General features: G+C 39.8%; 2 long non-coding RNA genes across 2 annotated transcripts; one reads left to right on the plus strand and one right to left on the minus strand.

Annotated features, from left to right (window-relative positions):
• Window positions 1-10,172: 10,172 nt before the first annotated feature.
• LOC130737696 (uncharacterized) lies at window positions 10,173-13,906 on the minus strand. Its single transcript, XR_009018878.1, has 4 exons — window positions 13,300-13,906; window positions 12,275-12,767; window positions 11,221-11,343; window positions 10,173-11,104 (listed from the first exon to the last, which is right to left on the minus strand). It is a non-coding gene; the product is annotated as an uncharacterized LOC130737696 (long non-coding RNA).
• A 1,975-nt stretch (window positions 13,907-15,881) lies between these two features.
• Window positions 15,882-19,479, plus strand: LOC130737698 (uncharacterized). The gene is made up of 3 exons (XR_009018879.1): window positions 15,882-16,429; window positions 17,624-17,743; window positions 19,029-19,479. It is a non-coding gene; the product is annotated as an uncharacterized LOC130737698 (long non-coding RNA).
• The last annotated feature ends 8,283 nt before the right edge of the window (window positions 19,480-27,762 follow it).

A 27,762-nucleotide genomic window follows, 5' to 3' on the forward strand; every position in this document is an offset into this window, starting at 1 on the left:
AGGATGCTGGCCCACCTGGACCCAACAGTCAGAACTTCTGGATCATCAGAGCTTCTAGCGACTGAGTCCTCATCAGAGTTTGTATAGCTTCAGATCTTCTGAAGCTTTTCCACTGTTCATACTGAACATGGTGAATGCGAAAGCGTTGCTTGGGTTACCCTTTATACACAGTGCTTCTGATTTGTGTGAAATTGAGTCAGGGTCAGAGCCTGTAAATAGCACACTCAGAAAAACACGTTAGAGTACCACAATTGTTCATATCAAAAGGTTAACTTGTAATCATCAAAACATAGAGTTGTACTACTAGATCAAAACTTGATCTTACAATCTCCCCCTTTTTGATGATGACAAAACTAAGATTTTTGATGAACAATTCTTAAACATTAAACTGAATTCACTCAGAGTTTAGAGATATAGAATAAGACTTATCCTGATGTGAATAGTTTATCTTGCTCATTCTGAATTCAAGTCACTGCTTGATTCTGAGCTTAGCTCCCCCTGAATCTAATACTTGATGAAAACGTTAGTAAAGTCTAGATTCTGAGCTAAATCATATAAGAGTTCAGAGTGAAAAGCTTATGACATAGATGAAAAACGAATAATCAGAGCGCATAAGTGATCAGAGTCATGGACAAGGTATCAGAGTCTTGGGTATCAGAGTCAACTTAGAATCACTTCAGAAGAAGTGAAATGTATTCCTTGTATTTGCCCAGTGACACATCTATGGTCATGAAGGTGGAACTCTTAAAATCTCCAAAAGAAAAATAAGTTACACTAACACATCTTACACATCAAAAACTGGGTTTACTCCCCCTTTTTGTCATAAGCAAAAAGCTTGGGGTGTGAAAAACTTAGCTTGAAGTACAAGGTACTTCCCCCGTAGAGAAGGTCTAAGTTGAAAGAAAATGAAGACGATGTAAGAATCAGAGTGAGGCGATAATAAATAGAAGAGTTAATGCAAGGGATGAACGTTTACCACCGGTCAAGTGAGGAAATAGAAGGGTCAGTTACCAAGTACTTAACCTCGAGAAACTGTAAGAGCATTAACTTTCAGAGAGAAAGTGAAGCCTATAAAAACGTTGGAGAGAAAGGTAAGCTTCACACCTCGAATAATATTCAGAAAAAAAATGGCATCATACAGAATGGCATTAGAAGAGCTCAGAAGGAAGGCGTTTGAGGAAGATATGTTCCTCAATATTAGGCATCCCGATGGTACAAAGACCATACAAGAGCTGACGAAGACACTGCTTGAAGAAGATCTTGGTCCAGAGATGGAGAAAGATCTGAAGGAGTTCCTCTGCTTCGTGGAAGAGATTCAGGAGCTTTGCCAGCGGGAGCTGAATCTGCTGGAAGAGAAGGAGACTGTGGAAAAGAGACTCAAGACGACAGAAGATAGTCTAGAAAAAGATGATCTGAGCATCAAACTTGGCAACATAGAGTATGCATTGGATCGTCTGGAGAAGGAAAGAGTGGAGCAGCGCCAAGAATGCAGAAGAATGAGGAAGGATCCTCCATTCTAGAGATAGGGAATAATGTATGATGGAAAGAATTATGATGTAAACATAGAACAATTATGAATAAAACAGGTTTTGCAAACATATGTGACACAAATATATATAGATATATGCATATAGAATCACAAATGAACAAATTAAAGTAAGTAAATAAGCAGAGTTTAAATAAAACAACGTTAAATAAAAAGGAAAAGGAAGAAAAAGAAGAGATCCTAAAAAACTAAGATTTGTCAGTACGGCGCAGAAGTTCCATCATCATGTGCTTCATCTCAATCAGCATGGATTCATGAGTGTCAAGACGTTGTTCCATGATGTCGAGTCTGGATGAGCTTGTCGGAGTAGAGCTGGAAGGAACGTTCTGAGCAGCTTGAGGTTCTGGAATAGAAGCAGAAGCAGCAGGAGTAAACAGAACTGGTGCAAGTCGCTCTGCCTCAGCCTCAGCTTCAAGACGTTCTGCCTCAAGTCTGGCTTGTTCAGCCTGAGCTGCTGCTTGACGGGCAGCTTCTTCTTCTTGTTCTTTCTGTCTCTTGGCTTCTTCAATGGCTTCAAGAAGCTTGGTTCTCTGTTCGAGTTCATGAAGAGTCACCCTCCTAGCAAACCTTTGCTTTGCAGCCTCAATGCTCTGACTTCCCTCTGCATGCAGGAGCTGCAGCATAACGGGAAACTGAGCCACCAGCCAAGTGCTCAAATTGTTCCACTCATCAGCCACATTTTCAGCATTCTCACTGAGGTCAGTCTGACCGTGCACATTGCGGAGCCTCAAGGAGGCTTCATGATTGAAAATATTGATGCACTCAGAGAGAGATGTGGGTTGAAGGTGAGTATAGGGAATGATGGAGAGGTTGAGTGCAGGAGAGGCTGGGTGATTGCTGCTATGAGCTTCAGAGGCACCTTGTGGAGAACCAATGTTAATTATGGGAGCATTGGGTTCAGAGGTTCCACGGTGAGGGTCTGAAGTTTCAACCAGAGGGTGAGGTGATCTAACCGAGGATTGGTTAGATACTGATTGTTCAGGTTCAGGGTCTGGTTGAATTGGCTCTTGTTGGTCAGGGACAGGGTGAGCCTGTTGGACAAAGGGGTCTGCCTCTTGGATAGGATTGGCCAAGATAGGTTCATCTGGGTCAACTAGACGTTCAGGTCTAGGGCCAGGATATTGCCTAGGGCTTGGACAGGTAAGGTAATATTCTTCCAAGGCAGATACCTTCTCTTTCCTAACCTCCATGAATTTTCTAAGTGATTCAGAGGTATTGGAGGGAGGAGAGTCAATGACATTGATGGGGAAGGATACAGGTGTGAAGGCTGATGAAGAGTCTGTATCCGTGGTTCTGACAGCAGGACGTGCTGATGCTCTGGGAGCAGAGTGATCAGACGTTCTGGGTTGTGGTTCTGTTGGTTTGGGTTCTGGTTGGTTGGGGATGATGGGTTCAGAAGTTAATGGGTCGTATGGAATGGTAAGGAGAGAGGTTGGATCTTCTGACCTAGAGGGTTGGTTCTGAAGCAAATTCCAGAGTGGTGCTTCAGTAGGAGAAGGTTGAAAGAATGAAGATCTTGGGGAATGTGGTGGAGAGGTGGTTTGTGCGGCTGGCTGGGATTCATGAATAGGAGTGAGGGGATTTGAAGAGTGTTGGAGTAAGGCAGAAATTGGGAGTGCATCAAATAAATTCAAATCATCATCAGAGGTAAGTGCAGGCTTACTTGTATGTGCTGATGATCGAGTCACTCTGGCAGGAGGTTCAGTCCTTCTGACCTCTGCAGCAGCTGGTTCCACCCGAGTAGGCTTCACCACAATTCTGACTTTCTTCTGCTTCTTCTTTGGAGGACCATCCTCACTATCATCACCATCATCATCATCAGGCTTGCTCTTCGCCTTCTTGACCAGAGGGACATCAGATTCCTCTGAGGATTCGTCCAGAACCATCTTCCTCTTGGTTTTCTTCTTGGGAGGAGAAGGAAACTCTGGAGCTGGTGGAAGTCTGCTGACGAAATCATCAAGGTCAATCTCGAATCCTTGAGCCCTGAGGTCTTCAACATAGCATCTGATGGCTTCAGGATGGTCTGCTTGAGTCCACAGAGGGTAGTCATTCAGAGGCATTCTTCTTCCTCTGATCTCAGAAGATGTGTCCTCATGAGCAGGAGCAATCTTCTTCTGGACCAAACCCATCTTCTTCAGAGAGTTGGCAGTGAAGACATCGCTAACAATTGTGCTCAAGTCCTCTGTGCAACCAGCATTGATCAAATCTTGCACCAAGTTGCTTTCAATGAGAAAGTCTGAGATCAGCCTCCCAAAAGGGATATATTTGATGGCTGACTTGATGGAGGAGGTGGTGCGAGACTTCCGGATGCATTCCTTCAAATAGGAGAACAGGAAGTAGGGAAGGCAGATCTTCTCCTTGTCTTGAATGAAGAACAGCATCGCCTTCTGATTGAAGTTGATGTAGTCTGGAGAACTGCCCTTTGGTCGTTGATTGATGCAGTTGAGCAGGATCTTGTGCCAGACCCTCAGTTTGGGGTGAAGGTCCATCACCTTGTAACTCGTCTTGCCCGGTTTGAAGGTGGTGTACAGGGCCTTGTTGACGATGTCCTTGGTTCTGGGTTTCAGCTTCGATTCCGTCAGTGAGAACCGATACCCATGAGCAGTTTCTGCACCTAGCAGATTCACGAATGACTTCTCCGTGATGATGATCTTCCTACCCAGTATGTAAGAGACCACCTGAGTGTCATCACAATCAGCGTGCTTCCAGAATTCCTTTACTAGCTTCTCATACACCGGTCCTCGAAGTCGATTGAAGTAGTTTCCCCAACCTTGAGCTTGGACTTCAGGACGGAGATCAAACCCATTTGCAGCCAAGTTGTCGAGGTTGAATCTCCATTCTGCCAGGACTTGGAGTTCCTCAGGAGGAAATACACAGTGAACGACACAGCCCCGTTCTGCAATAGGAGAACAATCTCCTCTTGAGCTTGAGCTTGTTCTTGTGCTGGGTTCTCAGAGCCCCGTTGACCCGTTGCCAAACCGACTACCATGTGAGGGAACTGAGGTGCATCTGCAGTAGATCTTCTGGTTTGTCTCACCATTTTGAAGAGGTTGAAGGTTTGAGGTAGAAGATGAAGTTTGAAGGATGAAGAGAGATCGAGAGAGAAATCACGAAGGAGGCGGTTTTGAAAAGCAGGGAGTGCGAGAGTGAAAACCGGAAGTGAGAGAGAACGTGTGTGTATAGTGGGTTTTATCAAATAACCGTTGTTGATTCAAAGAGCACTTTAAGATCAACGGTTGAAAATTAAAGATAGACAGTAACAGTAAAATACACAATCACACACAGGAGATAAGCATATCTACACGCAATCACAACAGACTGTCACACGGGCACAAGGAACTATGCATCAGAAATTCTGACGCACGTGTTGTTGTCTCAGCTTCAGAGTCAGTACCAGTGGGCACACACACTCTGATTGAGTTACCTTCTGGACTAGACATCTTCTGATCAAGAAGTATCATAGTCAGAGGTTCTGATCTATCTTCACTCTGGACAAAAGTCCATGTTTAGATTTTTCAGAATAAAATTAAATCTATCTTCAGCTAAGGGCTTTGTAAAGATATCTGCCCATTGATGGTCAGTATCAACAAACTTCAGAAGAAGTACGCCCTTCTGCACATAATCTCTAATGAAGTGATACTTTACCTCAATGTGCTTTGCCCTTGAATGCAAGATAGGATTCTTGCTCAACGAAATTGCAGCAGTGTTATCACAATAGATTGGGATATTGCTCTCAAGGATCTGATAATCCTCCAGCTGATGTTTCATCCAGAGCATCTGAGTGCTGCATATTGCTGCTGAGATATATTCTGCCTCTGCAGTTGATAGAGCAATGGTTGATTGCCTCTTGCTTGCCCATGAGACTAGATTGCTTCCCAGAAATTGACAATTTCCAGAAGTACTTTTTCTCTCTGTTCTATCTCCAGCATAATCAGCATCACAATAACCTGAAAGCTTATACTCTGATGTTTTCTTATACATCAAGCCAAGGTTAGTGGTGCCTTTCAGATACCTTAGGATCCTCTTAACAGCAGTTAAGTGGGTTTCCCTTGGATCTGATTGGAAACGAGCACATAAATGAACACTAAATAATATGTCTGGCCTAGATGCAGTTAAGTACAGAAGTGAACCTATCATGCCACGATAGAGCTTCTGACATACTTTACCACTTATATCTTCTTTTTCCAGAATGCATGTTGGATGCATTGGAGTCTTGGCCACTGTAGATTCCAGCATATTGAACTTCTTCAGAAGTTCTTTAGTGTACTTGCTCTGATGGATATATGTTCCTTCTGGTGTTTGATCAACTTGTATTCCCAGAAAGTACTTTAATTCTCCCATCATACTCATCTCAAATTCAGCCTGCATCATCTCAGAAAATTCTTTGCATAGAGATTGATTAGCAGAACCAAATATAATATCATCAACATAAATTTGCACAATTAAGATATCATCTTTATAAGTCTTGCAAAAGAGAGTTGTATCTACTTTACCCCTTACAAACTCATTCTCCAGAAGGAATGAGCTAAGTCTCTCATACCATGCTCTGGGAGCTTGCTTCAGACCGTAGAGTGATTTCTTCAATTTGAACACATGGTCTGGTTTCTTTTCATCTTCAAAACCTGGGGGTTGATGAACATAGACTTCCTCTGAGATATAACCATTTAGGAAGGCACTCTTTACGTCCATCTGATGTAGAACTATGTTGTGATTTACTGAGAAAGAAATCAATAGTCTGATTGCCTCCAGTCTTGCTACTGGAGCAAATGTTTCAGTGTAGTCTATTCCTTCCTGCTGGCTGTAGCCTTGAGCAACTAGCCTTGCCTTGTTTCTGACTACATCTCCTTTCTCATTTAGCTTGTTTCTGAATACCCATTTCGTTCCAATAACATGGACATTCTCAGGCTTCTTCACTAAGCTCCAAACATCGTTCTTGGAGAATTGATTCAATTCTTCTTCCATGGCCAGAATCCAATCCTTGTCCTGAAGAGCTTCATCTATGGACTTGGGTTCAATTAAGGACACCAATCCTTTCAGACTCAGCAAGGTCTCTTCAGAGGGTCTGAAGGCAGATCTGGTTCTGACTGGTTCATCTTTGTTGCCCAGAATCAATTCCTTAGGATGAGCTGCAGTGATTCTGCTCTTCTTCAGAGTTTGTGAGTTAGAGGGACCAGCTTCTTCCTCTGGTTCATCTTCCTCTGGCTCAACTTCCTCTGGAGCTTTGCCTTTGTCAGAAACATTAATGCTTAAATCTGCAAACTTTTCAACTAGCTTTGACTGGTCAGAGTCAAGCTTATCATCAAATCTAACATGAATAGATTCTTCAATAGTCTTAGCATCAGTATTATAAAATCTAAAACCTTTAGATCTATCAGAATAACCAAGTAATAGACACTTAGAAGATTTAGCATCAAATTTATGCAATCTATCCTTAGTATTGAGAACATAACAAACACAGCCAAAAGGATGAAAATAAGAAATGTTGGGTTTTATGTTCTTCCACAATTCATAAGGAGTCTTTTTCAGAATTGGTCTCACAGAGATTCTGTTCTGAATGTAACATGCTGTATTTACTGCCTCTGCCCAAAAGTGCTTAGCCATGCCAGTTTCTTGGAGCATGGTTCTAGCCATCTCCTGAAGAGTTCTGTTCTTCCTCTCAACAACACCATTTTGTTGAGGAGTTCTGGGACAAGAGAAATCATGTGTAATTCCATAGGAATCAAACAGACTCTCAAACTTGTCATTCTCAAACTCTCCACCATGGTCACTTCTGACACGCACAATTCTACAAGCCTTCTCGTTTTGCACTTGAGCAATAAAGGTAGAGAACACAGCATGAGACTCATTCTTGCGGGTTAGAAACTTTACCCATGTCCAGCGGCTATAGTCATCAACGATAACCATCCCATATCTCTTGCCACCTATAGACTCAGTTTTCACTGGTCCAAACAGGTCGATATGCAGAAGTTCTAACGGCCTTGAGGTTGAGACAACATTCTTTGCCTTGAAAGGGACTTTTGTGAATTTGCCTTTCTGACATGCTTCACAAAGAGCGTCTGAAGCGAACTTCAGATTGGGTAAGCCCCTGACAAGGTTTAGCTTGCTCAGCTGAGAAATCTTTCTCATACTGGCATGCCCTAACCGTCTATGCCATACCCACTGCTCTTCATTAACAGACAGAAGGCACTTCACATTCTGAGCCTCCAACTCAGATAATCTGATCTTATAAATGTTGTTCTTCCTCTTGCTGTTAAACAGAACAGAGCCATCGATCTGACTTACAGCCCGGCAGGACTTTTGATTGAATATAACATCATAACCCTTGTCAGCTAATTGACTTATAGACAATAAGTTATGTGTTAAGCCGTCTACCAATAAAACATTATCAATGCATGGACTACTATCTACACAAATAGTACCAGTACCAATAATTTTACCCTTTTCATTTCCTCCAAAGCCAACTTCGCCTCCAGGCTTAAGTTTCAGCTCTCGGAACATACGCTTTTCTCCCGTCATGTGACGCGAGCATCCACTGTCCAGATACCATGATTGGTGTTTCAGTGGAGCTATCAAGGATATCTGCAACATAGATAATCTTGTCCTTAGGTACCCACTTTCTGGGTCCTCTTTTGTTAGTTACCCCAAAGGTTCTGATCACCTTGGGTGTCTCAACATAATATTTTAAAGGAATATTTGCATGATATTTAGTCATAGAGAAAGATCCCTTTTTAAGAGGGTTTTTAGCAACTTCAGCAGGTACAGGATCAGGCAATATGGTACCAGAGGGAACAAAGCATTCATACAAGGATTTAGCTTTAGACACAGAAGGCTCATTTCTAATTGGTTTAGAATAGCCAATGCCATGCATTCCATTTCTGCTTACACCATAGATCATTGAAGCCATTAAGCTTCTATCTACGCTTTTAGCCAGGAATCTTTGAAAAGATTTTTCATACTTAGATTCATGCTTACTATCAGAGGCATCGCAGGCAATAACTTCTTCTAACTTTGCAATTTGATTCTTAAGCACAGAGTTAGAATTAACTAAAGCATGGTTATCATTTTTCAAATCAGATATGATTTTCTCATGTTCAGAAGGAGTTTTAGAACCAGCAGATAAGTTCTTTTTCAGCTTCTTATGCTTAGACAACAAGGAGTTATACTTATCCATGATATCAGACAAAGCATGTTTCAGTTCAGAGGTAGAGAAGGAAGCAAATACCTCATTTTCATCGTCAGAGTCTGGATCTCCTTCTGATTCTGAGTCAGAGTCAACAGCTTCCTTTGACTCTGTTCCTTTGTCTTTGACAATAGCCATGAGTCCTTGGACTTCACCATCAGAGTCAACATCCTCTGACTCTGATTCATCGAATGTCACCATCAGACTCTTCTTGGTCTTGAAGTGCTTCTTTGGCTTCTTGTCCTTCTTCAATTTTGGACAGTCACTTTTGTAGTGCCCTGATTCTTTGCACTCAAAGCAAGTGACTTCCTTGATTGATGACTTCTTCTGACCTGAGGATTCAGACTTTCCTCTTGCCTTTCCAGAGCCTTTGAACTTGCTCTGCCTGTGCTTCCAGATGCGGTTGAGTCTCTTGGAGATCAGAGTCAGCTCATCTTCATCAGAATCTTCTGATGCTTCTTCAGATTCTTCTTCTTCAGCTTGAAGAGCCTTTGACTTCTCAACCTTAGCCTTTTCAGATTTGGATTTCAAGGCTATGGACTTTTTCCTCAGATCTTGCATCTCTGAGCGCTTCAGCTCATGGCATTTCAAAATGCTGATGAGTTCTTCTAAACTCATATTCTCAACATCTCTCGTGAGCTCTATTGAAGTCACCAAAGGCATCCAACTTTCAGGAAGACACCTGATGACCCTTATGACGTGATCTTTTGTTGTGTAGCTCTTGTTGAGAGGACGTATGCCAGCTACAAGCAGTTGAAATCTGGAGAACATTTCTTCAATGGACTCATTTGGCTCCATGATGAAGGATTCATACTTTTGGATCAAAGACAATGCCTTTGATTCTTTGACTTTCTTGTTTCCTTCATGAGACATCTTCAGAGAATCAAAAATGCCTTTAGCAAACTCACGATCTGTAATCTTCTGGTACTCCTCATAGGAGATAGCACTTAGAAGAATTGCTCTTGCTTTATGATGTTGTGAGTACAGCTTCTTTTGATCTGCAGACATCTCTGACCTTGTGATCTTTTTGCCATCTGCATCAACTGGACGCTCATAGCCATCCACAATAATATCCCAGAGATCTGCATCGAAACCCAGAAAGAAACTTTCCAGTCTATCTTTCCAATATTCGAACCTTTGACCATCGAACATAGGAGGCTTTGCGTTGTAACCATCTCTTTGAGTTTCACTGGTGGTGGCAGCCATTGTTTTTCACACCGGCCCGGATCACTGAACACTGTTAGGTGTGGTAATCAGAACTTGCGCTCTGATACCAATTGAAGGTATGAAAAACGGTAGAAAGGGGGGGTTTGAATAACGTTTTCAGTACAAAACTACCACCTTAAAGATTTTAACAAATCTTTTCGAGAACTAAGTGCAAAAGATAGAGATAGAAAAGCACACAAGGATTTTATCCTGGTTCACTTGATAAATCACTCAAGCTACTCCAGTCCACCCGTTAAGGTGATTTCTTCCTTCTTAGAATGAAGGCAATCCACTAATCAGGTAAGAGTTACAACTGCACTTGAAACCTACAAGTGACTAACAATTACACTGACTTAGCTCACACTAAGATTCACTCTCTTAGTCTTCTCTAGGATCCGATCAACCTTGATCTCCTAAAGGAAAATCAAACAACTGTTTGAGGTTGGTGTTTACAAGGGTTTGCTTCTGAATAAGCTGAGTGTAAACTAAAATAAATTACAAGATGAAAGAAAGCTTAGAATATATCTTGCGCGTGTGTATTGCTTCTTCTATATTTTTTTTCTTCTAGCCGCTTCTTTCAATCTTCAGCCTCTATATATACTCCAAGGATTAGGGTTGAGCGTTGCATGGGAAATGCTACCGTTGGAGGGCAGTTCTGGAAAATCCAGCTTCTGCTGTGGCTGAGAACGTTAGGTAGGTCGTCAGGAAGGTACACTTGCTTTTGTACTTGGATAGCGACTTGACCTTTTAACCTAGGAGACTTCTGATCAGAGGAATGCTTCGTATTGGAACTTGTGAAACCGGTTGATCAGAGTCAGAGGGATAGCACAGATCCTCTGACCATTGTATCTTCTGATTCTGAACTCAGAGGGAAGAACATGGCCTTCAGAGTTTCTTGCTTCTGGACTTCAGAGTTTCCACTATTCAGCTTCTGGATCTTCAGAGTCTTCTACACCATCGGAACATCTGAACCTTCAGTGTTTCTTGGTTGTCAGAACTTCTGGATCATCAGAGCTTCTAGCGACTGAGTCCTCATCAGAGTTTGTATAGCTTCAGATCTTCTGAAGCTTTTCCACTGTTCATACTGAACATGGTGAATGCGAAAGCGTTGCTTGGGTTACCCTTTATACACAGTGCTTCTGATTTGTGTGAAATTGAGTCAGGGTCAGAGCCTGTAAATAGCACACTCAGAAAAACACGTTAGAGTACCACAATTGTTCATATCAAAAGGTTAACTTGTAATCATCAAAACATAGAGTTGTACTACTAGATCAAAACTTGATCTTACATAAGGTGCTGAGGACGAAAATGAAACTTCTATATCATTATACTCCATTCTGTCTACATTTTGCCCAAAGTTGCTTGTTGCTAACTCGAAAGGGCATCCACAATAGATTGCTGATCATGGGATCTACAAGCACACCGCAAGGGAAGATTTACAATCAGTACATAACAATTCAAAAAGAATACAAGATGAAATATCAAAAGAACGTCCATTTTTATAGCAGCAACAACAGGAAAACGAGGGCATCTGCCTGTTCAACAAAGATGTACGTTGATGTTTACAACTCCAAAATGAAATCAGCTAATCCTAACTAATTCAAAATTCAGAAGATCACCTCAATTGAGGTAAGACATAAAAAGCTCAATGAAAGATGGATAAATAAAAACACACTGCATAGATATTAGATCTGAATGAAATTAAAATGAGAACATAGCTTGAATGAAAAAGAGAAACAAACAAGATATGAAGTGTATAGATTGACTCCCACAAGTTGAGTATTGACATTAGATAGCATATAACTGGAAATAGATAAATATATAGAAAAAATGCATTCACACAAGACACTATGACTTTCCATTGTCTAATTTTTTTTTGATAAGCCAGAATAATTATATACAAGCACAAGAGCTGCTTGAACTCGTTTACAAGAGGAGAAAAATATCAAAATAAAAGAAGAGATAGTGAGTATACTACTCAGTATAGCACTCTGAAATTATAGCAGCATCAGGTACCCACCACTCTAATGGACTACTAAAACCAATATATCCCCAACATATACATAGTACACAACTGAAATTGACTAACTCACAGCCCAACAAAATAACAGAAGCAAGATGAAATTAGTGAGACTAAATTTGGAAACAAATCAAAGGCAGAAAAACATCACGTGAGCACAGATCTGAAGCTTTAATGCAATCCCATCATAACATAGAATCACCATGGTATCAACACACCAAGATAGAACATCCAACCCCACTTGAATTAACATTCATATCAGTATCAAAGCCTTTACTGGTTTACCAATGGTATACTGGTTTCTTTAATGATTTTCAGCTACCTTTATTATCGGGGGCGCTATCTTGGATCCAAAAAATCTGTTGGAGCTGCCATGATTGTTTCTTTGCTTGCTGCAGAACTGGAAAGTGTCTTTCTCAGGGGGGGATATTGTTAGGACCCCATTGCAAGGCCTTGAGCTCTCCAACTACAACAGCTAGCTTTTGTGGTGTGGTTCTCCCAAGGTTCTTATCAATTGTATCAGAGCCTTCCACCATGTCTCTGAGATGCAAACGAGCGGCGCGGGTGGTAACGCCGGCATTGCAGTGTTCGCCCGGGACTAGTCGTGGGGCTAGTGCACAGCCAGCCCGCGTGGGCGCCGGGGCTACGGAGCGTGGTGGGATGTTAGGACCCCATTGCAAGGTATGAGACTTGAGTCCCACATTGGAAGTATGGGATTCTAATGTGGGGTTTATAAGGCCTTGAGCTCTCCAACTACAGCAGCTAGCTTTTGTGGTGTGGTTCTCCCAAGGTTCTTATCAGATATATTGCAGTGCCTGGAAAGTAAACACATGCTAATAAATCAGTAATAGAGTTGGGAATGACTAATGTCTTGCCTTTAGTCGTCGGTGATTAACAATTGAAGTTGTCCAGTAGCCTTTCTTTTGTTTCTCCTTTGTATTCTCTTCTTTCGCTTTTGTATTTTGTTTTGGGTTGATGCACCCCTAGTGCGTCTCTTTTAATACAATTTCTTAGCCCTTAAAAAAAATCATTGCTGCAAATTTTTGCTTTTTTACTTCTATCAAAAACCAGCAAAACTGATCACCAATTGGAGCTAGAACACAGCCAACACTCCACTATTCAATGACTGGGCACACACAATACTTTCCGAAGATGCTAAACATCAAATCAAATTACATAATTAAACCAGCAAACAGCTACATAACTATGCTATAAAAAAGGATGCAGAGCAGACTAAGCTTGCAGCAGCACACATAGCATGTATATCAGGTCATTGGTAGGTATTAATTCTGCTAAGAACAAGTGTCTAAATCAAAGAGGTGATCAAAGAGGGAGTTTTGGACTTACAAATAGGTAATAGAATTGGATTGGGAGAAGCCTGCGTGAGGCAGTAGACATTATGGCTTCGGTGAGGAGCTTCCTGCGAGATAGAAATTGTGAATCAGAGGTAACAAATCTGAGGGAAATCAAGAATAAGAGGCCAAAAATCAACAGGTTCCTTTTCCAGCAAGCTGGTCTTTACTGCTCTGCTGCTGCGTTAGGGTTGGGGCCGTTGGAGGAGGAGGAACCAGTGGCCACTCCCTTTCTCTCCCATGGCTGCACCACATCCCTTCCTTCTAAATCGCCTCCACCACGCTCCTCTGCTAGCCATCACCACGACCCACCGTTCTCCCTCGTGAGGTTCCGATCCGCCACTGCTTTTCCTCCCACGCGCCGCCACGTTCATCGCTGCTGTTCCTCCTCGCGAATCTGTTCTAGTTCGCCTCCCCTTTCCCCTCTGAATCTATGTGTTTTGCTGCTGGTTTTAGATGTGATTCATGTTCGATGCAAGACTTGTTTGGAAAAAGAAATGGAGATTTGGGGGTTTCTCACGTTAAGGAACCAACCTGCAAATGAGGGAGACTGGGAGAGTGGAGGTGCGAGATTTGCGAGAACGTGTATTCCAATTATATTTAAAAAAAAAAAACTTCAAGTTCTTCTAAAGCGTTTTATTAAGTAAGGCGCGGTAAACACACAACTTTCTTAAAGCGTATTTCAACATAAACGCTGTAAAGATATTGTGATTTTTTTATCTATCATAATTAACACGCTCTTTGATATGGAGCGTTGTAAGTAATCTGATATTTTAAAGCGTCATCCAAAGAGAAGCGCTTTAGCATATCCATTCGTAATTATTAAAGCGTTTCGTCTAATAAACGCTTTAAAACAGGCGCTTTAGTAAGCAAATTCTGGCGTAGTGCCTACAGACTTGGAATCCGAAAAATCTTCCAACCAAGAGGCGGAGTCGGAGTCAGTTACTGTTGTTACATTGTTGTCTTGCATTTTGTCAAAAACAACCTGATGTCGAAGCAGATGCCTTGACATATTATTTCGTGAAGCTAGGACATCAGTCCTTTGCTTGGAACATGATTGTGGGCCCTTGAAGATCTTATGAAGATATGTTTTTATAAGTTACTTCAGGTTCAAGTAGCTGTACCATAAGGGTTTTAATTGTGGGTTGTTATTTGTTGAAACAATCTTTGATACAAGATTTGTTTCTATCTTTACTTGGGAAAAACGCAACAAGATCTTTGGAGATTCAGTTTTCATTTGTTTTGTTGTTGCAATCTGTTACTTCAACCCAAGCAAAGCCTAGTGCCTTTGCTGATGCTGCTGAAGTATATAAAAAGGGATGGAGACCCAAAGCTTGAAGACCACAAAAGCTAATAGAGAGAGATCAAGTGTTTTAGGGTTGTTCATTGTTCTTTGTCCTTGTTACTTGTGAACAAACTTTGCTCCCTGATTCTATAAAGCAAAGTTTTGTTCTGTGTTCTTTGATTCTTCAAACTCTGATTGTTGATTGTTTGTTACCAATCACTGTGGCAGTGATTGAGAGAAAGGGAGAGAGCCTCTCATACTTAGATTGAGATACTAAGTAGAAATACACTGGGTAGATTACGAAGTGAACTATGAACTGTTGTGTTCATGAGTGTCTGTAATTCCTGAATCTTGAGATAGCGGATTTCCTTTCTTTGGGTGAAAACCCTCCAGACGTAGGTGAAGTTTCACCGAACTGGGTTACCAATCCTCTGTGTTCTTCTTTATTATTTTGCTGGTTTTGTTACTGTTAGTCAGTTGTCGAACCGATTGTCCCAGCATCGCGTAGAACATCTGTCCTGTGCGAGAACCGGAGTTACAATTGGCATCAGAGCAGGCACCCTATTCTGTTGGGTGAGCTCCAGGGAATATATTCTGTTCTCAAGGACAACATTATGGATGGAAGAGGATCAATCTATATGCCACAAATTTTGGATGGTACCAATTATGACTACTGGAAGGCTCGAATGATGGTGTTTCTCAAATCTATGGACAGTATAACTATAAGACCCCGAAATAAATAACTAGTTTATTTATTTAATTTCATTATATTAATTAATAGAGTGTTTATAATCTATTATTTTTAAGTTATTTTCCTGACTCGATTTTAATTATGAATCGAGGAAATCATTTAAATGATAATTAATTTCAAGATATTTTATTTTCTATAGTTTCATTGAAAATAGAAATAATATCATTAGTCTTCTTATTTTGAATAAGCCATAACTTTTGTTTTATTCAATAAACTCAATTCAACGCTCCGTGAGCTATCTGACAATTGTCTTTTCTCTCAAATGATAATAAGTACTATTGTCATTTTCTTATAATTTATACTTAGCTTATACGCATAATATGACGACGTCATATTTGTTCTAATTGTCTCACAGTTATTTTTTAGCTCAGTTTCTACTTATTTCTTAGTTTATGAATCATTTTATTTTGCTCAAAGTGATTCAAATTTATATTTCATTATTTCATAGAGTTCCTCATAATTTTTGATATAGTAATATATCATCTTTATATTTTTCTCTTAACTCTATGAGTTAAATCATTTAGTGTCTAAATCAATTTATACCAATTTACAAAATATCTATCCATCCTTATCCCTCCACCAATCCGTTCCTATCCTCACTCTGTCGACATCCCTCTCACTCTTTTCTTTTTCTTTTTTTATTCTCAACTTGCTGCAGCTCATTCTCACCACTCACATCTTCATTAATTCTTTTCTTCTTCTTATATATATATATGCATTCTTTCCTCACTAAAGCAGCACACCTTTCCATTCTCTCTACTTCCTCCAACGTGAGTTACATCACCAGACCATGTTCTTGTTCTTTCTTTCTTCCTCTTTTTTTTCCTTCTTCCCATCACGTTGCAGCACCCACACTCACCACATGAACCACCACCTTCACGTTTTCTTCCTCTCCATGGCAGCACCTCACCATCACCACCGCCCCTCCTCCTCACCATGGCTGTTATGTCCAGCCAAGAGGCCACCACGAGGAGGCCAGCACCACAAGGAACACGTACAGCCCCATTCATCATATGGTATTGTTCAAGCCTCATCATCCATATCATGACAAGGAGACACCATCACCATGCCACTTTACTTCCTCATGTGGTAAAACCTTTTTCTTTGCTATCTCTGATTGATAAACTTCATTTACATGCTTCAAAATTCTTAGAACAAGATCTGATCATTTCATGAAATAGGGATTTAAGCTCCTTCACCATCATCTTCTCATTTTCCTTGGTAAAAGCCTTAATTTCTTGATTAGTATGTCTGTATATTTGATTTCAAAATTTATCTGGTGTTTGAGATAGTGTTATGGTGCTGAGAACATGTTGGAAATTTCAAAACCACGTCCTGTTATGAATTCCGTCACAAACATCAGTTTTTCCGTCACAAAGCTCTGTTTTTCCGTCACTAACAGAACCTGCAGGGGACAATTTCCTGTTTCGGTTCTCCAACTTGAAAATTGCATAACTCTCTCATCTTTTATCCGTTTTAGGTATATGACCACTTTTTAGAAAGCCCCAAGAGTCTACTTTAATATAAAATATATTTGAAACTCTTTCTACTGCTAATTGGCTGAAGAAAATATATATTTCTAACGTAGTATGTTTTACTAATCTCTTTACAAAGGTTGTTGTGGTTGAGTAGAGTTTCATGTTAATGTATTAAGTTTTCTAAAAAGTTGTTTTCTTTGAGTTAAGTGATTTTGGGGTTTTAAGGATTTTGTTTTAAGCCTTAATTAGTTGTTTTAAGTGCTAAAAATAGCTTTGAAATAGATTTGGCGAAAAAGGAAAATTTGTACATGGTTATGTAGGTGTGGCCGAGACTATGGTACGTGCTTTGGGTTTGGATAATTACTTCTGGACTTGTTTTTTCTTTAATGAAAATCCTAAGTTAAGTTTGAGGACTAAAAGTTTATTGTGGGAAAACTTTGGACTTAAGACACAAGAGGTTGAAGAGTTTTGTGTTAAACTTGAGTTTTAAAAGTCTTGGGGTTTGTTTGATAAATTTATTAAACATTGAGGGTTGAAAAAGAACTTACTCTTAGATGAGGACCTTTGCGTGATTATGTGTTTGTCAAGGGACTAGGGTTGAATTACTTAAAAGTTGAGGAGTTGTTTTCCTAATGGGCTTTTGAAGGACCGTTCTTTAACTCGCAAATATCTTCTCTTTGGACATAAGTCCTTGAAACATAAAGCATATGCATTAACCTAAGTGAGTTAGAATGATTAGCTAAACTTATTTTGAAACTTTAGATATGATCTTAGAGGCTAAGGTTTAGCATATGTACTTATGAAGGGTACGGACAACGGGAACGCTTGGCGACGAAACCAATGAACTAAAAAGGAAGCGAGCCGGCACCGGGAAGCAAGGATGTGATTGGATTGTAGTTGCAGTTTAGGAAGGGAATTGGCTAAGGTAAGGGTAACTCAGTTTTAGCGCGTCTTTGAGTCTTGCATGCTTTTATCGCACAGCATGCGTTTGAGATGAAGGTGTTTAATTTGATTGGCAATTGATTGAAATATTTGCATGTTATGCAATGTTATATGCTTGCTTATGTTGACTGTTTCTGAGGCTTGTGCCAAATGTTTTCTGAAGGCTTCGGCCGAGTGAACTTATTGAGACGTATGTCTCCGTTTTCTGAGAGGCTTCAGCCGTTTACTGGTTTTTGTCATTACTGCTTTCTAGTGGATAAGACATGGTTATTGTTGATACCTTGATTGTTGTTATGTTGAAATAGTGAGCTGAGTTAGTATGCATTTTGATGAGACGTATGTTTGTTGATAATATGAATAACATGTGATTATGTTGATTTGATTATTGAATTTGAGATTGTTGTTTGAGTGACCACTGAGTTGGATGAGATGTTTTGATTTGCTTGAAGTGGCGATGAGGTGGGTTTGTCCCACGGGATTGTCCCGTCTTTCGAGACGTTATAAAGTGACATTCAGGGGAGTCCGTTCTTCGTTTGTCCCGTCTTTCATGGGCGTTATTAAGTGGCAGTGGAGTGGATATTTTCACATGACTGTCCCGTCTTTCATGGGCGTTATTAAGTGGCATTCAGGGGAGCCCGTTCTCCGTCTGTGCCGTCTTTCATGGGCGCTATTTGGTGATAGTTCAGGGGGGTCCGTTCCTCGCTCTATCCCGTCTTGCGAGACACTATTGATCGATCCATTTTGGTTGCAGCATATAGTTGCATTATAGGGCAATAATATTTGCTTCTGATGTTTTGGTTGATAATTGATTTGATGTTATATTGTTAAGGTTGTTGATATCTGATTAGATGTGATTTTGTTTTTATCTGATTTGAGGTTATTGTCATATGATTTGATTCTATATTGTTGAAGTTGTTTATATCTGGTCTAATTCTATTTTGCTGCTTCTATTGATATCTATCTTTGATTATATTGTTAGCTTATCTGTTTGTGGTATCTATGCTGTTAAATTGTTGATATCGAGATTAATCTACGTTGCTAAGTGGTTGATATCTGAGTTAAATTCATATCGTTGATTTTGCTGATATATGATTTGATTTCATGTTGTTGGATATATGTTGTCATTTATCTTGAAATAAGTTGCTAGTTTATGTGCCATGATATGCACTTAAATTTGAATAGCATGTTTTTCTCTTTTATATGTGGTAGTTGCATGGAGTTAACCCTTTCTATTTGCTACTTGTTGTTTGGGCGCTTAACGCTATTAGGCGATGGAGAATCTTCGAAGGAGCTTAACCCTTGTGCAAGTAGAGATGAGGACTTGAAGGACAGTGGAGTACTCGATGAGTAGAGTCGGGTTTAAGGCTAGAGCCTTGGGTTAGAGAGCTTACCGTTATTGGTTTAAGCTTACATAAAGATTTTAGGAATTTATACTTGAGGTTTCGGGTAGGTTCCGATGCATTGCTTTCTTGCGGTTCCCCGGTGTGGAGATCGTAGGGAGTAGGTCGGATTAGGGTGTCGTGGCATAACAGATTCCTTGTTGGATCTGATTTCATTCGTTATATTTGTAGTTATGTCCTTTCGTTCATACATTCGGGAACTTGACTTGGTCAAGGCTTGATGTAGATTTTATTTACTGTTGGGTGTAGGCAATACATGTTTTGAAAAACAATTCAAAAGGAAAAAAAAATTACTCACTTTATAAATTCATTTGGAAAATATTGCATATTTAATTTAATAGGTTACTAAAGCGACACCCGAAATTCGGGGCGTTACAATAACATGGAAGGCAATAGTCAAGGGGTGGAAACATCCTGTGATAGCATCCACAACTGAATTGAAGCCTGATGAAAAGTGGACAACGAAAGAAGATGACGAAGCTCTTGGAAACTCCAAAGCCTTGAATGCTATTTTTAATGGAGTTGACAAAAATATGTTCAGGCTAATCAACACATGTACTGTGGCTAAAGAAGCATGGGAGATTCTCAATACTGCCCATGAAGGAACATCAAGATTTCGTATGTCAAAGCTTCAGCTTCTTACAACTCAGCTTGAAACTATGAAGATGAATGAGGATGAATCCATATATGAGTTTCACATGCGTATACGGGATCTAGCCAACTCTTCTTTTGCCTTAGGGGAACCCATGTCTGAAGAAAAGTTAGCAAGAAAGATTCTCAGGTCTCTCCCCAAGAGGTTTAATATGAAGGTAACTGCCATTGAAGAAGCACAAGACATCAGTAACATCAAGGTTGATGAACTCATTGGTTCCTTGCAAACCTTTGAGATGTCTCTTAATGGTAGATCTGAGAAGAAGGCGAAGAGTATAACTTTTGTGTCCAACACTGAAGAAGATGAAGATCAGAGGGAGAAGGATACCGATGCAAGTATTGCATAAGCTATATCACTTCTTAACAAAGCGTTGAAGAGTTTGGGCAGACGTCAAATACAAATGTCCTGGACAATGTGTCGGACAATGTGAAGAACACTGAATTTCAACTCAAGGGCAAACATGAGAATGATACAACCAAGGCTATTCATGTAAAAGCTCTCATTGGAAAGTACTATTCTGATGTAGAGTCAATTGATAGTGATGAGGTTATCTCAAATGAAGAACTCATTGAAACATACAAATTGTTGATGGTTAAGTGGAAGGAATCATGTACGTATGATGAAAAAATGAGAAAAGAAGAAAAGAAGTCAAAGATTTGGTTGCTGAGAATGAGAAGCTTCAGAGCACTAATGCTAGTTTGCAAGAAGAAGTAAAGAACGTCAATAATTTACTTGCGGAAAAGAAGCAACTTCTAATCATCAATGGTAGCTTACAAGAGGAAGATACTCTTTTGAACTCCAAGCTTGAAGGTATGACAAAGTCTATTCGTATGATGAATAATAGTACTAACATGTTAGAGGAGATTCTGGAAGTTGGGAAAAAAATTGGAGATATGGAAGGGATAGTCTTCAGCTACAAGAATGCAAATAAGTTTGTTTCATCTGGAAAGCAAACTAAGCAACCTATGCCAGACCCAATGTTGCATCATTCTGTACGACATGTGTACTATCAGTTCAGAAAATCCAAGAAATCTACTTGGAGATGTCATCATTGTGGTAAACTTGGTCATATAAGGCCCTACTGTTACAAGCTATATGGATATCCTTAGTCTCATGATCAACCAAGGCCTAATCCACAAGTAGCTCCAGCAAGGAAAGAGTTCAAACCTAAAGAAGGAGTTAGAGTTAAGTTATGCGGCAAGGAAGAGATGTCTCCACAGCCATCTAGGGTGAATAGATCATATTCAAAGGATGTTTCTCTTCTTAAATCTCAGAGTTCTGGTGTAGATGTTATGAAGGAGTGGAGGAAGAAATTTGTTGCTGCAAGTTCTCTTGAAGTCTCAAATGCACCAGCAACTGTTCATGCAAGCATAGGTGAATCTGTAAGTGCAGATCCTAATGCTATTGTGCCTAGTGTGATTCATGAGATATCAGTTGAATCTGTTTCTGTTCCCCATGTTGAACCCCATGTTGAGACATTAGTTGAGACTACTTCAGATGTGAATATGGAACCCGCTGCTGGAAATCCAAACTCCATTGTTGACACATTTGAACTTGATCTCAAAATCCATCAATCTACCTTGGGTTCTGAACAATCTACCGGTTGTAAGAAGTCAGTTATTGAAAATGTTCATGAATTGTTGTCATTCTGGTCTTAGAAGTGATGGTTTGTTTATGTTATGCACCCTTTTCCAAATTTGTGTTAAAAAGGGGGAGTAGTTCGTGGTGAAGAATCTGTGTTGTTTCTGTTGCATGTTTGTTTTCTGTTGGAAGCTTTGGTCTGTAATAAGTTGTAGACTCTTTCAAGACAAGGCAAGTAAATGGTTGTGTAGTACTCCAAGCTGCTACTTTTTTATGTTCAAGTTGCTACTGGTTTGCATTTGTTGGTTAGTTAGTGTGTTTTGTTGCTGTGTTCTTTGTTCCAACTATGCCTTTTGGAGTATGATTGTTGTTAGTATGGATGCATCATTTGAGGGGGAGTTTTGCTGCTAAGGGGGAGCTTTGGTTCTCTATGTTTACCCTCTCAGATTCTCAAGTTGTTTTAGACAAAATTTGACAAAGGGGGAGATTGTTGTTACATTGTTGTCTTGCATTTTGTCAAAAACAACCTGATGTCGAAGCAGATGCCTTGACATCTGATTTCGTGAAGCTAGGACATCAGTCCTTTGCTTGGAACGTGATTGTGGGCCCTTGAACATCTTATGAAGATATGTTTTTATAAGTTACTTGAGGTTTAAGTAGCTGTACCAGAAGGGTTTTAATTGTGGGTTGTTATTTGTTGAAACAATCTTTGATAAAAGATTTGTTTCTATCTTTACTTGGGAAAAACGCAACAAGATCTTTGGAGATTCAGTTTTGATTTGTTTTGTTGTTGCAATCTGTTATTTCAACCCAAAGCAAACCCTAATGTCTTTGCTGCTGCTGCTGAAGTATATAAAAAGGGATGAAGACCTAAAGCTTGTAGACCACAGAAGCTAATAGAGAGAGATCAAGTGTTTTAGGGTTGTTCATTGTACTTTGTCCTTGTTATTTGTGACCAAACTCTGCTCCCTGATTCTATAAAGCAAAGTTTTGTTTTGTGTTCTTTGATTCTTCAAACTCTGATTGTTGATTGTTTGTTACCAATCAATGTGGCAGTGATTGAGAGAAAGGGAGAGGGGCTCTCATACTTAGGTTGAGATACTAAGTAGAAATACACTAGGTAGATTAGGAAGTGAACTATGAACCGTTGTGTTCATGAGTGTCTGCAATTTCTGAATCTTGAGATAGTGGATTTCCTTTTTTGGGGTGAAAACCCTCCAGACGTAGGAGAAGTTTCACCGAACTGGGTTACCAATCCTCTGTGTTCTTCTTTATTATTTTGCCGGTTTTGTTACTGTTAGTCAGTTGTCGAACCGGTTGTCCCAGCATCGCGTAGAACATCTGTCCTGTGCGAGAACCGGAGTTACAGATCCATCTGAAGAGATGTCAGTAGAGAAGAGTGAACCACTAGTGGAGCCCGAGCATCTGCCGAAGGCTGAGATGAAGGAGGAGGAACTTCCACCACTACAAGAGGAGCCTTGGATCTTGAAGAACCCAGATCAAGACGAGTTGAAGGCCCAGAGTTTCTTTAGACTGACAGTCGATCAGTACTACCAGGAGAATGGCGAAATTTATCGAGGTCTGAGGAATCATTTGTTGAGGGAGTTCACCGAAGAGCCATTACCAGATGACGACTACACTTCAAAGGAAGAAGAAGAGGAAGAGGAAGAGGCTATGGAATAGGGTTTGGGTTGAGAGACATTCATTTTCTTTTTGGGTTGAGAGTTACCGAGATTGGGGCATTGAACTATTTATTTGTTTTCGTTTTGGATAATTAAATTTGATGTAATTTACTTTGGTTTCAGACGTATGTTTCATACTCTTTTCAGATGGTTATTTAATTTAAAAGTTTTGCGTTGTTGATTATTTCCGTGTGTTTTTGAAAAGGTTAAGTTTCAAGAGTTTCGTAAAATTGAACGTTTATCATTAATTAAAGGTTAATGATTGAATCGACGAATATTCTTTACGAAACTTGTGACGTTTGGTTACTGTGTGACACTCGATAAATCGGGCATTACAAAAAGAGCTCGGAACAACACAAGAGCCACTGCTTCTACCTCCTCCTTTCCTCAATTTGACCGCTCCCGCTTCCTTTCCTACAAGAAGGAAGAATTTTACTCGAATGTGCTTGCACACTTGGAGTGTGTAAAGGAGTGGTGAGTCTTTTATAGAGAAGGCCTAATTGATCCTTTGAGTATGCAAGAGGCCATGGAGACTAGGAAATGGAAGACGTGGGTGACTCCCACTCTTGTGGCTTGTGAAGTGATGGCTAGGGAGTTCTTTGCAAACTTCTACTGTGATGATCAAGACAATAACCCGGATCCTCCTACCTTTACCTCTTGGTTCAGAGGCGACATTATTAGTTACAAGCCAGAGGATATTAGGATGGTTCTTGGTCTCCTTACTGAGAATGTTGAGTATGATCTCTTTCCATGGAAGAGCACCTACCATGATCTGCTTAGTGACTATTCATCCGAGTTCCGGAGGGACCTGAGGATGCTTGTGGTTAGGCCTGGGCAGAATTGGCATACAGATGATAGGGTTGACATTACCTATGTTCGGAGGACTGACTTGACTCCATTGGCCCGAATCTGGGCAGAGTTTTTGCAGGACTCTCTGTTCCCTAGTTCCCACAAGACCGAGGTGAGAGCGGTGCTTCTGATTGCAATTTATTGCATTATCAGGGGCCATCCAGTGAAACCAATTTTATTTAAAAGCTAACTTAAATTTCTTGAATCTGTGAAAGTTTCATGATTTTTGGGTTGCTAGTTTAATACAGTTTGCAATTTTATTTAACCCTTTTTCTGCTGCCAAGTAAGCTGAACAGTCTGTACTGTTTTGGACATATCTCCTTGGGTATGAGTCCAAATGGTGTGAAACCAATTTTATTTAAAATCTAACTTAGAGTGATTCAATCTGTAAAAGTTTCATAATTTTTAGATTTCTAGTTTAATACAGTTTTCAATTTTAATTCTACCATTTTTCTGTTGATTTGTTGCCTTGAATAATATGCATGATATACATGAAGTTTATGAGTTAAGAAGGCTTGATTAACATGAGAAATTGATTATGAACAGGATAAGTTAGGGATTGCTTATATGCTTAGATGTTTGAATGACATGAATGAGAATGATGAGATGACTAAATGCCTTGATGTTTGAGAACATGAATACTTGTTGAGAACATGATTACTTGCTGAACGAGATGTGGTGAACTCTTATGATATCCATGATGAATATATGCGTTGTATTATGTGAAGGTATGAAAAACGATAGAAAGGGGGGTTTGAATAGCGTTTTCAATCTAAAACTTTTCCCACTTGAGATTTTAACAAATCTCTTCAAACACCAAAGATAAAAGAGCTAAGATAAGAGTTAAATAAAAGCACACAATGATTTTATCCTGGTTCACTTGATAAATCCCTCAAGCTAATCTAGTCCACCCGTGAAGGTGATTTCTTCCTTCTTAGAATGAAGACAATCCACAAATCAGAGTTTGTTACAACTGCACTTGCAACCTGCAAAGTGACTAACAATTCACTGACTTAGCTATCACTAAGATTCACTCTCTTAGTCTTCTCAAGGATCCGACCAACCTTGGTCTCCTAAAGGAAAATCAAACAACTGTTTGAAGGTTTGGGTTTACAAAGAAATGCTTCTTAGAAAGCTAATAGTAAACACAATTAATACAATGTGAAGAAAGAATGCTTTTAGAGAATATTTGATTTTCGCGTGAGCTTCTACAAAGTTTCTTCTAACCAACATCTTTCATCTTCAGCCACTTTATATACTCCAAGGAATTAGGTTTGGAAGTTTGCATGGAATGCTACCGTTGGAGGGCAGATCTGGGTTTTCCAGGTTCTGCTGTGGCTGAATAAGTTAGGTAAGGTCGTCAAGAATGGTACAATTGCTTTTGTACTTTGGATAGTGACATGAACTTTATCCTAGTTGACTTCTGATCAGAGCGACGCTTCATATTGGAACTTGTGAAGCTTGGTGATCAGAGTCAGAAGGAAGCTTGGATCCTTTGACCTTTGTACCTTCTGCTTCTGGACTCAGAGGAGAAGTACTTGGTCTTCAGAGCCAGCTTATTCTTGGACTTCAGAGTCTTCACTACTCAGCTTCTGGACCTTCAGAGCTTCTGATCCTTTAGAGCTTCTGATCCTTCAGATCTTTAAGTGAACTGAATCCATATCAGAGCTTTACTATCTTCAGATCTTCTGATGCTTAATCTACTGTTCAAATTGAACATAGTAAGTACGAAAGCGTTGCGGAGGTTACTCTTTCAGCATAGTGCTTCTGAATTATGTGAAATAAGACCAGAGTCATAGCATGTCATTAGAACACTCAGAAAACAACGTTAGAGTACCATAATTGTTCATACACAATAGTTAACATGTAATCATCAAAACATAGAGTTGTACTACTAGATCAAAACTTGATCTTACAATCTCCCCCTTTTTGATGATGACAAAACCATGTATTTTGATGAACAATTCTTAAACAATAAACTTAATTCACTCCGAGTTTAGAGAATAGAAATAAATTTATCCTGAGGTGAATGGTTTATGTTGCTCAGTCTGAATCCAAGTCACAGCTTGATTCAGAGCTTAGCTCCCCCTGAATCTAAGACTTAATGAAAACATTAGTAATATCTAGATTCTGAGCTAAATAATAAAAGAGTTCAGAGTGAGAGTTTATGACATAGATAATATGTGAATATCAGAGCGCATAAATATTCAGAGTCAAGAGCAAGGTAAAAGTATCGGAGTCAACCGATTTAGCATATGATCACTTCAGAAGAAGTGAAAACGTATTCCTTGCAAATGCCCACGGACAGATCTATGGTCATAAAGAGTGGAATTCTTAAATTTTCCAAAAGAAAAAGAAATCACACTAACACAGCTTACACATCAAAAACTGGTTGTATACTCCCCCTTTTTGTCATAAGCAAAAAGCATGGGGTGTGAAAAACTTAGCTTGAAGTACAAGGTATTCCCCCTTAGAGAAGGTCTAAGTTTAAAATGATGGAGAAAAAGAAAAAAAAAATAAAAAATTAAAGAAAACGTATTTAAGTAATGCGTATGAAGAAGATTACATGAAGGAGTGGAACGTTTACTACCGGCCAAGGAGTTAAAGGTAAGCATCTGTTACCAATAAACAATCCTCGAGAAACTGCTTCAGCATTAACTTCTGGAGACTGAACTGAGCTTATAAATAGCGGTTAAAATATAACAGTCTTCACATCTCGTTTTCACTTGAAATCAACTAGCAATGGCATCATACATGGCTTGTTTAGAAGAGCTCAGGAAGAAGGCATTTGATGAAGACTTGTTCATCAATGTTAGGCATCCAGAGGATCCTAGCATCTACCAGCTGACCAATCAGCTGCTGGGGATGAGTCTGAGTCCAGAGATGGACAACATCCTCAGAGGTTTCCTCATATTCGTGGAGGAAATGCAAGAACTCTTCCAGAAGGAGCTTGGTCCACTTAGAACATAGGCAACATCATCTGGAGCTTGAGAAAGCAGCGATGCGTAGGCAGTGTAGATTATTGAGGAAAAATCCTCCTTTTTAGATGTATTAATGCAAATGTATGAGTGATGTTATTAATAAAAGAAGCTTGTTTGTTGATTAAAGCTAATGAGTAAAAACTAAGTAATGGTGAACAAGTAATTATGCAAGCACATAGGTAAGAAGAACGATAATATAATAAAAGAACCAGAGTTAAACACGAAAACATAGTAACATAGTAGAAGGAAAACAGAATAAAAGAGAGTTCCTATAGACTAAGGCTTGTGTGTCCTCTTTAGAAGTTCTGTGCACATCTCTTTAAGACTCTGAAGAAGAGCTTCTTGAGAATCAAGTCTTCGTTCAATGAGATCAAGTCTTGAGTCTGACTAAGCTTGAGCAGACGGAACAGCTTGATCAGAGGGAGGAACTTGAGCCGATGTGGAGGCAACATCAGTAAATGGAATAATTTCAAGTGCTTGATTTCTAAGAGCCTCAGCTTCAGCTTGTAGTCTGGCTGCTTGTTCCAGAGCTTGCAACCTTGCAGCTTCACGTTGTTCTGCTTCAAACCTTGCTGCTGCTTCTTCTTGTTTGTTCTTTTTCCTTGCTTCTTCAATAGCAGCATAAAGTTGATCTCTCAACTTTTGTTTCTTCAGTGATTCTCTTCTTCTGAAACGCTGGCTAACAGCTTCAACTCTTTGATTCCTTTCAGCAGTAAGGAAACCCAGCATCACTGCCGCTTGGTCAAGCATCCAAGTGCAAAGACGATCCCAGTCTTCAGCAACCAGGTCTGGTTTCTCACTGAGGTCAGTGCGACCATGCACATTGCGAACCCTTAAAGTTGCTTCATGATTAAATA

This window comes from Lotus japonicus, chromosome 2 (assembly GCF_012489685.1).
Source record: "Lotus japonicus ecotype B-129 chromosome 2, LjGifu_v1.2".
Taxonomy (NCBI): Eukaryota; Viridiplantae; Streptophyta; class Magnoliopsida; order Fabales; family Fabaceae; genus Lotus; species Lotus japonicus.